Source organism: Lepisosteus platostomus (genome assembly GCF_059453375.1).
Source record: "Lepisosteus platostomus isolate fLepPlt1 chromosome 5 unlocalized genomic scaffold, fLepPlt1.hap1 SUPER_5_unloc_1, whole genome shotgun sequence".
Taxonomy (NCBI): domain Eukaryota; kingdom Metazoa; phylum Chordata; class Actinopteri; order Semionotiformes; family Lepisosteidae; genus Lepisosteus; species Lepisosteus platostomus.
The window spans coordinates 330,479-345,384 of NW_028291471.1; the positions used below are offsets into that span (position 1 = coordinate 330,479).

The 14,906-nt window shown below is 45.4% G+C and overlaps 1 long non-coding RNA gene and 6 other non-coding genes across 7 annotated transcripts in view; 2 read left to right on the plus strand and 5 right to left on the minus strand.

Annotated features, from left to right (window-relative positions):
• Nucleotides 1–14,906, minus strand: part of LOC148638367 (uncharacterized) — a 244,654-nt gene that overhangs the window by 222,306 nt on the left and 7,442 nt on the right. The window lies entirely within an intron of this gene.
• trnal-uag (transfer RNA leucine (anticodon UAG)) lies at nt 59–140 on the plus strand. The gene has a single exon. It is a non-coding gene; the product is annotated as a tRNA-Leu (tRNA).
• trnan-guu (transfer RNA asparagine (anticodon GUU)) lies at nt 7,659–7,732 on the plus strand. Its single transcript has one exon. It is a non-coding gene; the product is annotated as a tRNA-Asn (tRNA).
• On the minus strand, nt 9,713–9,785 carry trnav-aac (transfer RNA valine (anticodon AAC)). The gene has a single exon. It is a non-coding gene; the product is annotated as a tRNA-Val (tRNA).
• trnaf-gaa (transfer RNA phenylalanine (anticodon GAA)) lies at nt 9,895–9,987 on the minus strand. Its single transcript has 2 exons — nt 9,951–9,987; nt 9,895–9,930 (listed from the first exon to the last, which is right to left on the minus strand). It is a non-coding gene; the product is annotated as a tRNA-Phe (tRNA).
• On the minus strand, nt 11,704–11,776 carry trnav-cac (transfer RNA valine (anticodon CAC)). The gene has a single exon. It is a non-coding gene; the product is annotated as a tRNA-Val (tRNA).
• On the minus strand, nt 13,299–13,371 carry trnaf-gaa (transfer RNA phenylalanine (anticodon GAA)). The gene has a single exon. It is a non-coding gene; the product is annotated as a tRNA-Phe (tRNA).

Consider the following 14,906-nt stretch of genomic DNA (forward strand, 5'->3'; position numbering starts at 1 on the left):
CAAGAGCTGAAGCCCCCCAGTCCAAGCCAGCAATGTGACGAAGATGGACATGGAGGAAGGTAGCGTGGCCGAGCGGTCTAAGGCGCTGGATTTAGGCTCCAGTCTCTCTGGGGGCGTGGGTTCAAATCCCACCGCTGCCAAATGTTAATGTTTTAAGACCTGCAATACGATCAGTAAAAGTGCTTTTTGTTAGGCTGCAGGTGTTAAGATATAAACTTTCTAAAAGACAGGCTTAACATCAAGGCAGAAAAAATATTTTGTTTTCTCAACAGAAATTCTCTTTGGCACGTTCAGCTTTATGTAGGGAACAACATCTGCCGAGATCAGTTTTGAGGCAGTGCACATGATAGTGTACCGGCAAGTACATTCAATATTGGCTGTGCTGGTGAGCTGCTTTTGTCTGTGAAACTTTTAATTCTTCACGCCGAATCGTTGGCAGGGGTAAAGCTTATTAAATCTTTGAACATAGCGCTCCATCAGAAGTACTTTGTTCGTGATCAAAAGAGATCAGAGGATTAACTTCATGAATTCACATAGCATACCTTACAGGAAAGATTTAAAAGGGGAATTGATTGTGCTTCCTGATGTTGTTCCTGTGGTTTCTTTGGATACAAAGGTGAATGTTCTTTGACGTTCTGCTAGAGTATCCACTGGGTGAGCTTTATCAATTAGCTCGGATAGGTCATCGGTGCTCCGTCTCCGGAAAATAATCAGCACTGTCGATCACGAGTTTACAGATTTCTCCAAATAACAACTATACATTTTAACCCAGCGGTTAGCATTCCTTCAATCCAATAGTTTTACTCTGGGTAAAAAGCAGCGCAATCTACAGAGAGATGATATTCAAATATTTCAACGTTCTTATTGGATTACCTGTATGGAGATATCGCTCAGAATTCCCAATATGATTTTGAGTTCAGTTTTGCTTTACTGCTTTCAGAGTCTTTTATTGACCTTGCTGAAGCAGAGAAATGACATAATCACAAATGCGACCTACCTGTGCTGCTGTTTCTGGTTAATAATTATTATTGCGAGGAAAAAAAAACAGCTCCTTGCATTAAGAGCAAGAGCAACCAACGTGCTCTCTTGTTGAGTTGGGTTTTTTCCGTGGTGCTCTTCCTCAGATGCAAAGTTATTTGGCGAGCAAGAACCTCTGAGAAGGAGCCTGAATCCGTCAAGAACTCTGAAATTCTAATATCGCACTACCGTCTTGTGTACAGAGATCTGCTTCTTCCTTTTTGAGTGTTTTGGTGTTTAAGAGCACACTTCCTACCTCGAATGTTAGTTTCAGGAGATGTGTTACCAGATCACAGATCATCTTGAAAAGATTTGGGATGCACTGGCTCAGTTATTTGAAGGAACCTATACCACCAACGCACTTCTGAGAAGCACCTGCACATTTTCGCAATCCTCTCTCTCACCTACAAAGTTATGAAGACACAGACGACCAACAAAAACTAATTTGATTCACTCAATTATTTGTCCATCTCTAAAGCCTGTGTGTATTGACAAGGCAATTCAAAAGCACATATTAAATAAGAACACAATCCTTCTTGTTACCATTCACGTGGTTGGAGCGTTGTTTCGCCCTTTAACATTCTTCTACAATATTTACAAAAGGGCTTTATCACTGGAGTTGTGTGCATCAGTCCATGAACATCAACTGTACTGCTGTTTTTCTATGCGTAATTTAATTGCAAGCACTTAAAAGATGCAAAAAGGTTTCAAAGAAAACATAATTGAAAGACAGTCGAGTAAGGAGGTAGAAAAACGCACTCCCCCATTGAAGAATCAACCACCGTCGCCCATGTGACTGGATATAAAAATAAATTATTCATTTCAATTATTCATGAAGGGTGGATTGTGGTCAGTAAACATATGCACATCTTTAAGTCAGTTCCACCATCTGTGCCATAGGGGATGTAGCTCAGTGGTAGAGTGCATGCTTTTCATGTATGAAATCCTGAGTTCAATCTCTGGCGTCTCCAGATGTCTTATATTATTGTGCTCACATCGCAATCTTCTGTTGAGTAAGAACTCTTTGCTCGTGTTCATAGAGAGCCAGGTTTACACAATTAAATTCAGTCACACACGAAGTGCTACAGTCTTGCTCTGCTGTTTTAAATGTACCTCCAAAGCATTTCGTTGTGTTAACTACCAAATGATTTGAACTAATTTTACGTCATATTCAGGAAATCCAGAGAAGGTCATCAGACTTTTAGTGGCTGTTGAAGAAAACACCTGTTGAATCTCACCAGGGATTTCTTGACAGATCATTCAGCGAGCAAGTCCTCCCTCTGGACTCCAAATATTTTGGGTTAAACTGTTATTCATATACTCTAACGAAGAGAAACGTTAGTGTCTTCCGGTGTGTGAGCCCATTTCTAAAAAAAAAAAGTTATATAAATTGAATTGTTCTACTTTTTAGGCTTGCATAGTCTTATTAATATTTCAGTTAAATCTTTTTTTCTGTAGTAACATCAGTTGATATTAATATTAGTCCTGATTTATAATTTTTTTGTCATGGTTGATCTTAAATAATTTTGTAATTAGTTTCAGTTTTGAAAAATCATGCAGAGAAGCTACCAAAACTGGTAATGTTCATATAATGTGTAATGCAATAGCAGCATTTTGGGTTGAAAACAAAAAGTATATCTTGGTATGAATCCTAACACTTCATAGACAGCGTTCTAGGACTTCTCGCTTCAGATAAAGTTGTCAATACATCATATATCAATATCAGCAGTGTTATCGCTACCGAACGCTAAATATAGATCCTGGCAATACTTCGTGAGATCTTCGTAAGAAAATCCCAAATACTACGGAAGGAATCGAATTTATACGTTTCTTTGGATCGAGAAGATGATCATTATGAGACTCAAAACATGCCTGTCTTTTCTTTTTTCGAGGACAAATGGATTATTGAGGTGTAAAGATGGGTTCAAAACCAAAATCACCTGCTATCGCTGCTGTTTCTTCAAATCCTTCAACTGATCATCGATATCGAGGAATAATATATAGTTTCTTCAAATCCTTCAACTGATCATCGACATAGAGAAATAATATTATACAATTGTGGTTTTCTGTTAATTGCCAATTTGACTAATTACATCTTCGTTTACAGATGTCTTGCATGTATCACAAGGTATAATAGTCGTCGTGCGTCCTCAGTTAAAATGTACGACAAAAGTACAACATTTATGGTTACATCCATATTAAAATGAAGGTAAATATACCAAGATATTAAAATACAATTGTACAGTCCTAAATTAATAATGCCTGTGTAGTTTTCCAAGAAATCCGAATTGTAATTTTGAAATATTATAGCGGAGAATGAAAAGAGAGTACAAAGATCAAATTCAATGAGTGAAAATGCACCAGTAGTTCTCTAAGCTGAGTTTCTTCCCTGAACATGACTTGCTTGCGAAGCACCAAGCAGCCTTGAACGGATCGCGGAAATCAAATATACAGTACAGATGGATTCAGAGTGTGCTTTCCAACTTTTGTGCAACATTTTCCTTTGATAGGGTGGAGTTGTCTTCACAATCTGGGTTAAATAAAAAGGAGTGACGTCAGTGTTAAACAGCTTTCCTTCTTGGAGAACAATGGTTGTGTTCCATATTTCTAATTATTTTGGTTTCAAGATCGCAATTTAGTGTGAAACATAAAAGCCAGCTGGATAAGCTTTATTAATTTCCCTCATGGGATCAATAAAGTATCTACAGCAGTGGTTCTCAAACTTTTTGGACCAAGTACCACCCCTAATCCAACCAAAGCATCCAAGTACCACCTACAAGTCATCATCTCATAGGAACCCCAGAAATTCTCAATGACCAACATGAGTGTACGTGCACATACTCACACATACATATAATAAATATTATAATAATTAACTTTATTTGATATAGCGCCTTTAAAGGTGGCTCCTCAAAGTATTTTACAGAAAAAAAAACATTAACAACAACTAATAAAAAAGCACCATTTCAGTGAGAGGGGTGAGCCTATTTAGTTGAGCAAAGGAGATGTGAATTAATTTTTCGAGCCTTGATACAATTCACAACAGAGTCTAACAGATATTAAATCATCAGGCATTTTCTTGACGGCAAAGGTCTCGCGGTGGATGTTGTAATGCGTACATTAATTTCTGGAGCAACCTCTCTAATTCGTGCAACTGCACCGTTATGTCGGCTTGTCATTGCTCTAGCACCGTCTGTACAAACTCAGATGCATTTTATCAAGTCGAGGTCGTTCTCTTCGATAAATTCATTCTGAAGCTGAAATATGTGCTCTCCTGTAGTTCCTGTTGGTAGCGGTTTACAGAACAGAAAGTCTTCATGGGACATACCCTCAAACTCGTATCTAACGTAAACGAGCAAATTGGCCAAATCGACTACAGACTCATCTAATTGCAGTGAAAAACATCTGCTCATCTTAACGCGCTCTATCAGTGTACTTTTGATATAATCCTTCATTTCAATAATTCTATGAATGACTGTGTCTTTCAGGGGAAGGGGGGCAGCAGGTCGAGCTGTTTAGCAGCTTTTTTTCCACACATAATATGTGTCAGCTCTTTTGCCAACGGTAAATAAGGTTCTTCAAAAATAGTGTAGCTTACCTGCTTTAGCAATCCGCAAGCTTTTTCCGCGTTTCCGTTTTTATTTCCGTATTTATTTAAAGTTTTTATTTCATGTGCATGGGAGCGAAACACAGAGACGCTCGGTGTATTTTTCTCAAATTCAAACAGTTCTTAAATATTTTTCTATCACGCTTTCGTGTGCTCACAAGATTGCCTGCGTTCATAGCACGTATTTCTATGCATTCCTGTGTTTACAATGTTGGCATTGTTCCAAAATCACGCACATTCTCCTTTCTCCCTATTTGCTGGAGATACAATAGCTTTTTTTAAATACAATTGGTCACTTGCATCCGTAGCACGCATTCCTATAGAGTGGTATAGAATTACAGAGTATCTCTTGTGTCCACTGAAGTATTAGCACGCACTGTATCGTAGTATGTAGGCTGCGTATTCGACAAGTATTAAAATACAAAATATGAAAACCCGTCCCGATTTTTCAGTGCACACTACACAGTTCCAGGGTCATTTGGCGTACCACCTGGTGGCACTCCACATACCACTGCCGGTACGCGTACCACAGTTTGAGAACCACTGATCTACAGTATCTATAAATCTCTTACACGTCATTTACAATGGCTTTTCAACTAATAGCCCGTGCAGGGATCAAACCCTAGCTGTTGGTACAGTACGAGTTGCGTAAGGCTCTGTAACGCGCAGATGAGAAACTAACCTCTGCTTCTTCATTATATACACAGTGAGCTATATATGCGAGCTTACTGCCTCCTACAGGCTCTGTATTTGATTGCGGTACAAGACCGGCCGTGGAGATAAAGTGAGACGGGTGTGTACATTAAAAGGCTCATAGTGTCCCTGGGAGGGCTCAAACCACCACCCTTTTGGTTAACAACCGAACCACAAAGACTCATGTACAGCTTAACACTTCTCGGTCTCAGTGAAAGTGATACACTCCGTAAAATTTCCAGAGATTCATTTATTTTTAAAGGAAAATCACCAACAGCGGCCGAGATCTACTGGAGTTTTTTCATTCTATACTGCGATTTCTGAAGGGTACTCTGTGAAAATACGAGTTTTGACGAGAAGGGATGGACATATAAGGTCAAAAGGCTTGAGGAATTGAACCTTAAGGTGAAGACTGCGGGTTCAGTAGCAGCAGAACCTGATCAGTATCAGTTGACTCCGATATACTTTGAAAATGAACTTGGGGATTTAGAGTCAGACGTGCTACCGTTGCACCATGGGGTACTTAATTAAAAAAAAAAATAGAAAAAAAATCAGTGTTCCTGGATCTGTAATTGAGAACAACACCTGCACAAGAGCTGCGCAAGAAGAATAAAATGTGGTCTGGGAAGAAGAGACTCTCTTCGGAGAGCTGCGCTCTTCACAGGAGATTTTTTTTTTTGTGAAGCTGATTTGTCTCCTTTGGGAAATTCAACAGAACTGACAGCCGTGACTTCGTGGTGCAACGGTAGCGTGCCTGACTCCATATCAGAAGGCTGCGTGTTCAAATCATGTCGAGGTCAGCTGCTACTTTTTCAGGTTCTGCTGGTCCTGAACACGGAATTCACCCCATGCAGTTGAGTTCTATCTGTACACCACATAGATAATCAAAACAAAATAGAGCAGTACAGGACACGCAGTGTGGAGCTCACACAGGCTTACAGTCTCCAGCATTGGAGTGGAGGGGAAAAAAGAACTTTGTTTTTTTTTTAAGAGAAAAGGCACAGTTCACATCTGCTTAACATCACGTCCAACTTTAGAGACAGCTACATCAGATAATGGAATCCCGGAAGTTTCAGATAACTTTTTTTAATACAGGTTCAAGCAAACCTGAAAGTTAATGAGTTTCCGGACACTTGTGTTTTTTTAAGTGTCTGAAGCCTGAAACCGTAATTTGAAAACAAAACCCGCTATTGGACATTGTAACGATTTGCTATTCATGCTGGAAAACAAAGGAAACAGACCCAACGTTTGCTTTCAGGTGCGGTTCATTACATAATATACATCTATTACTGAGGAGCTTGAATAAAATTTACACGAGCCAGGTAGAAGTCGAACCTACAATCTTATGATCCGAAATCAGACGCGTTGTTTATTAAACTGCTGGCATTTCACATGACCTGAATTCCCCCATAGTGTGCTCAGCGCCGCTACTAGTAATGCACCGCTCCGTCTAAAATTTCAAAGTGAGAAACGTGTGTTTTCTGATTTTTTATGAGTTTTGAAATATAATCTCTTTAAATCAGACAAGGGGTTTATGTTTCGCACTGAAATTCCGATTGACTGAGAATTCAAAGAAAGACTGTTTTCTTCCACAACACCGTATAATTATCACATCCACCAGACTCTCCAACGTCTCCAGATCTTGCTGGTCGAGCAATTGCTAAGATAAATTAGGTCACGTATCATGTTAAATCATTTCTTCTCAACACAACATTTCCTGGTGCACGTTTTCTCTATGAAAAAAAGACATTTTTCCGTTGCACGATTTCTCGTTTTTTATCAAAGCGTACAGAAATAAAAAAGAAGAAGAAATAGTGTCGCAAAAGAACTCTGTCGCCCTTGGGAGATGTCAAACGCATTGGACATGAAAATGGCAGATAAAAGCCAGTTCTCTTCGTTTCTCAGTGTCGGGGCTGCTATGTAAAAGAGGCAATTTGCTCTGAGCGCAGGTTCAGCGCTTACTGAACGCAGATGTCTCAGAGCGGTGTGTCCAAGCGGCTGTAAAAGGTGAAGGTTGTCCTGTCACCGTAGCCTAGTTGGTTAAAGCGCTTCTCTATTAAACAAAAGAACCGAGATTCAAATCCCAGCCGTGTCTTTCTTCCTATCTTGTAGTACAGAACGTATCATTTCGGGCAATCACAAAGGGCTTGATTTCGTTAAATGCATGTGTTCATTTCCTTTCTGGAAAACTTATTTTTGATGAAATTCACACAGCTTGCGAAAAATGAAATTCAATTCTTGGTTATCAGTGCAGAAGAAATATTACAGGCTGGCAAAATAAACGGGAAGAGATTTTTTTTTAACCGAAAACTTGTGATTCGAGAAATGACCTTACCAGTCAGTCTCTGTGGCGCAATCGGTTAGCGCGTTCGGCTGTTAACCGAAAGGTTGGTGGTTCGAGTCCACCCAGGGACGGGGTTCTTTTGCGATATAAATATTGTCTTCAGTCGATTGGATTTCTCAGCGAAACCTTAACCATTTTAATATTTGCAGGAAATGCGAGTGTTTAACACGTGTCAGGGTCACCGGGAAATGTCCAATAATGCCCAACATTGCAACTCCCCAGAAAACCATATTCACTCAAAAAAAATTATCGTCGAATCTTCATTTATACTCCAGTTGAATCCTCTGCTGAAATATTTTAAAAATACAATGCAGGTTTGTTTGAGAACTTGACAAGCATTCTTACAATAGCACTGTGCAGTTGGATTTTGATATTTTGACATATTTACCTTAATTTTAAACATAAATACTATACAGTCTATTGTAATTTTAAAATATGTTAGCTGAGGATGCAAAGGGGTGAAAGGGAAAGGTCAGAGGGTATAGTAAAAACAAGGTTAGGATTGGTGGAGGTGGTAGGGGTGTTGATGGTTTTTCTCTTGTCATGGAAATATAACTATTAATTTTAAAGGATCACTTACTGACGTCAGACAGCTGCCAATTCTCCAGACGCGTCTCTGGAAGGATAAACAGTTTATCCTCCGAGGTTCGTCCAATTTGCTAAAATTGTCCGGGTCCGGATGGAGTTTCAGCAGCCGTTCGCGCTCAGGTTTGTGATCCCGGACGAGCCCCCAAATTGTCATGGAAATATAACTATCAAGGAAGCCACAAGAGAGAGTTCTCACCTGAGTAAGGTCTTTATTTCAATATTGCAATATTGGGAGCCCTGCAAAGTGCAACCAGAGACTCAATTTGTTACAAGCAGTACAGGGTTTTTATAAGACGTTGCGCTGTAAAAAAAGTCAGCACTTGGTCCCTTCTAAAACTTCCCCTTTCTCTAAGAGAAAACAGATTACATCATAGAGCGAGAGAAGAAAAACTAGATTTGTTATTCAAAGCTTATCAGCTAATTCTAATGACCCAGACAGCATATATTGTTTTGGTACATTGTCTTCTAAACTAACCTAAACAGTGTACTTTGTTGACGAACTGTTTTCTAAAATTCTGCACGCACTGTAGCACAGCAGTTACATCCTTGAAATATATTATCTAAAAGCACCAATATATTTTTTCAAAGCTCTCTACATTTTTAAGAATCAATTTACTTATTAGATTTCCACTTCACCGGCATCATGCAAGCAAACTACATAAATATGAGAAAACACGCAAGAGAGTTGTCACTCAGAGTGTCGAAGGGTCGATGTATACTGGGGCTCAGTTGAAATGCAACGTCAGGACTTTTCCGAATTATGTCACACGAAGAGAGCACAGCCCTTTCCGCCCTGCCGCGTGTGTTTCGGTAACTCGCTGTGATCGTATAGTGGTCAGTACTTTGCGTTGTGGCCGCAACAACCCCGGTTCGAATCCGGTTCACGGCAGAATAGGGGCGTCTGCTTCTACTACTCGCACGAATGAAGGCAAAAAAAAGCCAATCGATGTGAACGAACGGCGCTTTACAGAGGAGTACTGCCTGACTGGATCGTTGATGAACGACAGAGGCCACTCCGACCTCTTCTCGGTTTTCTTCAATGACTTACTAAGGATCTTCTTCACATTCGCCCATGCAGGGGAAGCCAGTTACACCAAAGCAAACGCAGGAAAGTGCATTTCAAGCAGAGACCAGGAGGGACTTGTTTACACCGAGAGTGGGCGGAGAATGGAACAATGCGCCCAGCCCTGTTGCTGGAGCCGATTCTTGATGAGCTCTTGGGCTCACTAAGAGGCCCCCGCTGGATGCTAATCTTTCTGTTGTTCTTGCAGGTCCTGCGCTGCTTTTGAGCCGACAGAGCTCGACCTGGTCTGTCGGCACAGCCCAATTGCAAATGATCGGCTCCGCGTACAGAAGGAACGTGCGTTTGGTACAAGAGTGCACGAAGGCACCGGAAATACATTGGGAACAAATGACCGGTCGCTCAAGACCTCTGTGAAGTACAGGAGCGTGCAAAACGAGGCTGTTTCCGCCCGGTCTCGAACCGGGGACCTTTCGCGTGTTAGGCGAACGTGATAGCCGCTACACTACGGAAACCTGTAGGGACTGCTGCTGGTGTCTCGCTTGCGTTTCGGGCTGAGAAAGGGACGCGTCACTTTAGGCAGGTGGCGCTGGAGAGAGGAACAAAGGGCGCGATGAAACGAAATGCCGAAACCCGGGATCGAACCAGGGACCTTTAGATCGAACCAGGGACCTTTAGATCTTCAGTCTAACGCTCTCCCAACTGAGCTATTTCGGCAGTGCGCAAAGCCCACAGCCACCTGCTCCAGCCTTCCTGTGTTGTGGCATGAGCGCACCAAGAGTAGCGGGAGAGTGTTGCAGGAACGTCACTCAGAAGGAAAGCCACCCAGCTGCGCCCTCTGAGCTCTGTCCAGCGCATCTTCCTCGCATGGACTCCTGCCTGCGACGGGCAGGAAACAATTAGCAAGAACAGAACGACACCCCATGGGTGTCTCATGACCGCACCTTAGGTTGTGACACGTGCAGGTGTGAGGGGTTGCCGGGCTACTTTGGAGCAGAGCTTGGGCGGAGGGGGGGCGGAAAAGCAGACAAAGAGGTGACACCTCAAGGTCTGCACGATCACAGCTCTCCGCCGCCCCAGGCTTCCGCTCGATAAGCTACTGGACACACCCGCCCCTCCTCACACAGACCGTGGAAAAGCCCCCGAGTGGGAGGGCTCTCTCTTCCTCCCAGGAGCTCTTGGACACGACGCCCAGACAGGGCGCGGGGAGCCGCCGCCTGCAAACACGGCTCCAGGCAGGACTCCACTCCGCAGGAGCCGCAGAGCAGAGGAGATGAGGGCAGCTTAGCTCCTGTGCAGAGACCTGAGCTGTTGTTGCTGTGGATGCTGTCTTTTCTGCACTCGGGGTAGGAGTGAATGTTGAGTTGCCCTTAGAAATGAAGCAGAGCACTTCAACGGCACGGGTGTGTGTGTGTGTGCGCCCTGGTGATTCTGGGAGACAGATCGAACCTGGGCTAAAAGAGAGGGGGCTTAGCCCTCTTCCATTTGCTAGTTCAAAGTTGTACAACCCCTTTGTATCTGCTAGGCGGCGCAGTCGTCGTGCACAAAGAACACTTTGAAAAGCGTCAAAGGCAAGTCATTCCAAATTGGTCGTTTGTGTTTTCCGTTCAGACGCGAAATGCTGACATGATCTCTCGGCTCCTCGGTTGTCATTTCTGCTCCGTAAAGGGATCACAGCACGCGTCGGCTTCCAGCATGCTGGGTCGGGACACGATGCCGGGGGTTGGAGAGAGCGATGTCTTCCTCGTTAGTATAGTGGCAAGTATCCCCGCCTGTCACGCGGGAGACCGGGGTTCGATTCACGACGGGGAGTAGCTTTTCTTTCACCTCCTTAGAGAAATGACTGCCTTTCACTTCTCTGTTTTCTTTCACAGCGTCGTGCACCTTTTCATTGCTCTCGCTTTCAGAGCCTCCGCACGGCAGTCGACTCGACATCAGGAAGCACATTGAAGTGAAAGCAGGAAGCGCTGCGACATGCGCTGTGCAGATCCCGCCACACTAAGAGGTGAGTGGGTCTGTTCGATGCACATAGAACGCTTTGAGAAGCGTCAAAGGCAAGTCATTCCGAGTTGGTCGTTTGTGTTTTCCGTTCAGACGCGAAATGCTGAAATGATCTCTCGGCTCCTCGGTTGTCATTTCTGCTCCGTAAAGGAATCACAGCACGCGTCGGCTTCCAGCACGGTGGGTCGGGACACGATGCCGGGGGTCGGAGAGAGCGATGTCTTCCTCGTTAGTATAGGACCTGTCACCTGTCCCCACCTGTCACGCGGGAGACTGGGGTGCATCAGGACGCGCCTTGAAGTGAAAGCAGGATGCGCTGTGACATGCACTGTGCAGATCCCGCCACACTAAGAGGTGGGTCCAGTGGGTCTGTTCGATCACAGCGCTAGGCGAATCCCCAATCCCCTTTTGTGCCTGGCGACAAAAGATGTCTGTTTCCGCCCGGTTTCGAACCGGGGACCTTTCGCGTGTGAGGCGAACGTGATAACCACTACACTACGGAAACAGTGGCAAGACGTGCCCAGCGGCCCAGTGCTGAGCTTCGCCAATGCGATTTAGCTGCTTCCAGTGCCTTTATTGGAGTGCGCTGATGGACCGTGCTCTCTCTCCAGAGACCAGCACGCCTGTCATGGACGGAACAGGAAAGGCGGCGCCACATTCTACAGCCCTCTCCACGCAATCGACGAAATCGGGCTACTGAAGTGGAGAAAATCGCCTCTCCAGAAAGTGCAAATATCATCTTGGAGACTATAAATCCTATTGCCGAAGGTCAGCCCTGTCTACCAGAGTAACCCTCCCACAGCGATGATCAGCTCGTCTCACACGCGAGAAGTTTCGGTTGGAAACAAGCGCCCCCTCTTCTCGCACGTTTTGCACGTTCGAGTAGTTTTAATGCGGCTCTTTCGTACACGGTGCTGATCTTTTGGAAAGCAGGAGGCAAAACCGAGTCGAACCGCCTGGGTGAAAACCAGGAACCCTAACCGCTAGACTATATGGCAGCGAACAACCATGCTGTTCCCGGCATCATGCAAGCAAACTACATAAATATGAGAAAACACGCAAGAGAGTTGTCACTCAGAGTGTCGAAGGGTCGATGTATACTGGGGCTCAGTTGAAATGCAACGTCAGGACTTTTCCGAATTATGTCACACGAAGAGAGCACAGTCCTTTCCGCCCTGCCGCGTGTGTCTCGGTAACTCGCTGTGATCGTATAGTGGTCAGTACTTTGCGTTGTGGCCGCAACAACCCCGGTTCGAATCCGGGTCACGGCAGAATAGGGGCGTCTGCTTTTACTACTCGCGCGAATGAAGGCAAAAAAAAGCCAATCGACGTGAACGAACGGCGCTTTACAGAGGAGTACTGCCTGACTGGATCGTTGATGAACGACAGAGGCCACTCCGACCTCTTCTCGGTTTTCTTCAATGACTTACTAAGGATCTTCTTCACATTCGCCCATGCAGGGGAAGCCAGTTACACCAAAGCAAACGCAGGAAAGTGCATTTCAAGCAGAGACCAGGAGGGACTTGTTTACACCGAGAGTGGGCGGAGAATGGAACAATGCGCCCAGCCCTGTTGCTGGAGCCGATTCTTGATGAGCTCTTGGGCTCACTAAGAGGCCCCCGCTGGATGCTAATCTTTCTGTTGTTCTTGCAGGTCCTGCGCTGCTTTTGAGCCGACAGAGCTCGACCTGGTCTGTCGGCACAGCCCAATTGCAAATGATCGGCTCCGCGTACAGAAGGAACGTGCGTTTGGTACAAGAGTGCACGAAGGCACCGGAAATACATTGGGAACAAATGACCGGTCGCTCAAGACCTCTGTGAAGTACAGGAGCGTGCAAAACGAGGCTGTTTCCGCCCGGTCTCGAACCGGGGACCTGTCGCGTGTTAGGCGAACGTGATAGCCGCTACACTACGGAAACCTGTAGGGACTGCTGCTGGTGTCTCGCTTGCGTTTCGGGCTGAGAAAGGGACGCGTCACTTTAGGCAGGTGGCGCTGGAGAGAGGAACAAAGGGCGCGATGAAACAAAATGCCGAAACCCGGGATCGAACCAGGGACCTTTAGATCTTCAGTCTAACGCTCTCCCAACTGAGCTATTTCGGCAGTGCGCATCGCCCCCAGCCACCTGCTCCAGCCTTCCTGTGTTGTGGCATGAGCGCACCAAGAGTAGCGGGAGAGTGTTCCGGAACGTCACTCAGAAGGAAAGCCACCCAGCTGCGCCCTCTGAGCTCTGTCCAGCGCATCTTCCTCGCATGGACTCCTGCCTGCGACAGGCAGGAAACAATTAGCAAGAACAGAACGACACCCCATGGGTGTCTCATGACCGCACCTTAGGTTGTGACACGTGCAGGTGTGAGGGGTTGCCGGGCTACTTTGGAGCAGAGCTTGGGCGGAGGGGGGGCGGGAAAGCAGACAAAGAGGTGACACCTCAAGGTCTGCACGATCACAGCTCTCCGCCGCCCCAGGCTTCCGCTCGATAAGCTACTGGACACACCCGCCCCTCCTCACACAGACCGTGGAAAAGCCCCCGAGTGGGAGGGCTCTCTTTTCCTCCCAGGAGCTCTTGGACACGACGCCCAGACAGGGCGCGGGGAGCCGCCGCCTGCAAACACGGCTCCAGGCAGGACTCCACTCCGCAGGAGCCGCAGAGCAGAGGAGATGAGGGCAGCTTAGCTCCTGTGCAGAGACCTGAGCTGTTGTTGCTGTGGATGCTGTCTTTTCTGCACTCGGGGTAGGAGTGAATGTTGAGTTGCCCTTAGAAATGAAGCAGAGCACTTCAACGGCACGGGTGTGTGTGTGTGTGTGCGCCCTGGTGATTCTGGGAGACAGATCGAACCTGGGCTAAAAGAGAGGGGGCTTAGCCCTCTTCCATTTGCTAGTTCAAAGTTGTACAACCCCTTTGTATCTGCTAGGCGGCGCAGTCGTCGTGCACAAAGAACACTTTGAAAAGCGTCAAAGGCAAGTCATTCCGAGTTGGTCGTTTGTGTTTTCCGTTCAGACGCGAAATGCTGACATGATCTCTCGGCTCCTCGGTTGTCATTTCTGCTCCGTAAAGGGATCACAGCACGCGTCGGCTTCCAGCATGCTGGGTCGGGACACGATGCCGGGGGTTGGAGAGAGCGATGTCTTCCTCATTAGTATAGTGGCAAGTATCCCCGCCTGTCACGCGGGAGACCGGGGTTCGATTCCCCGACGGGGAGTAGCTTTTCTTTCACCTCCTTAGAGAAATGACTGCCTTTCACTTCTCTGTTTTCTTTCACAGCGTCAAAAATAATTATGCCACAAAAATAATTGTCCCAGTAAATGCCCAAAGCCCTACAGAACTGGTGCCTCGTGAGAGCACACTACAACAGTGTGTGATCTCCTGTCCCAGCCTGAGGAGCAGACAGCGAGTCTGTCTCTCAATATTACTAATAATACAGTATGTGATTCCCTGCCCCAGCCAGAGGAACAGACAGTGAGCCTGTCTCTCAATAATAATAATCCAGTGTGTGATCTCCTGTCCCAGCCTGGGAAACAGTGAGTCAGCCTCTCAATAATTATAATACAGTGTGATCTACTGTCTCAGCCTGAGGAACACACAGTGAGCCTGTATCTCAATAATAATAATACAGTGGTTGATCTCCTGTACTAGCCTG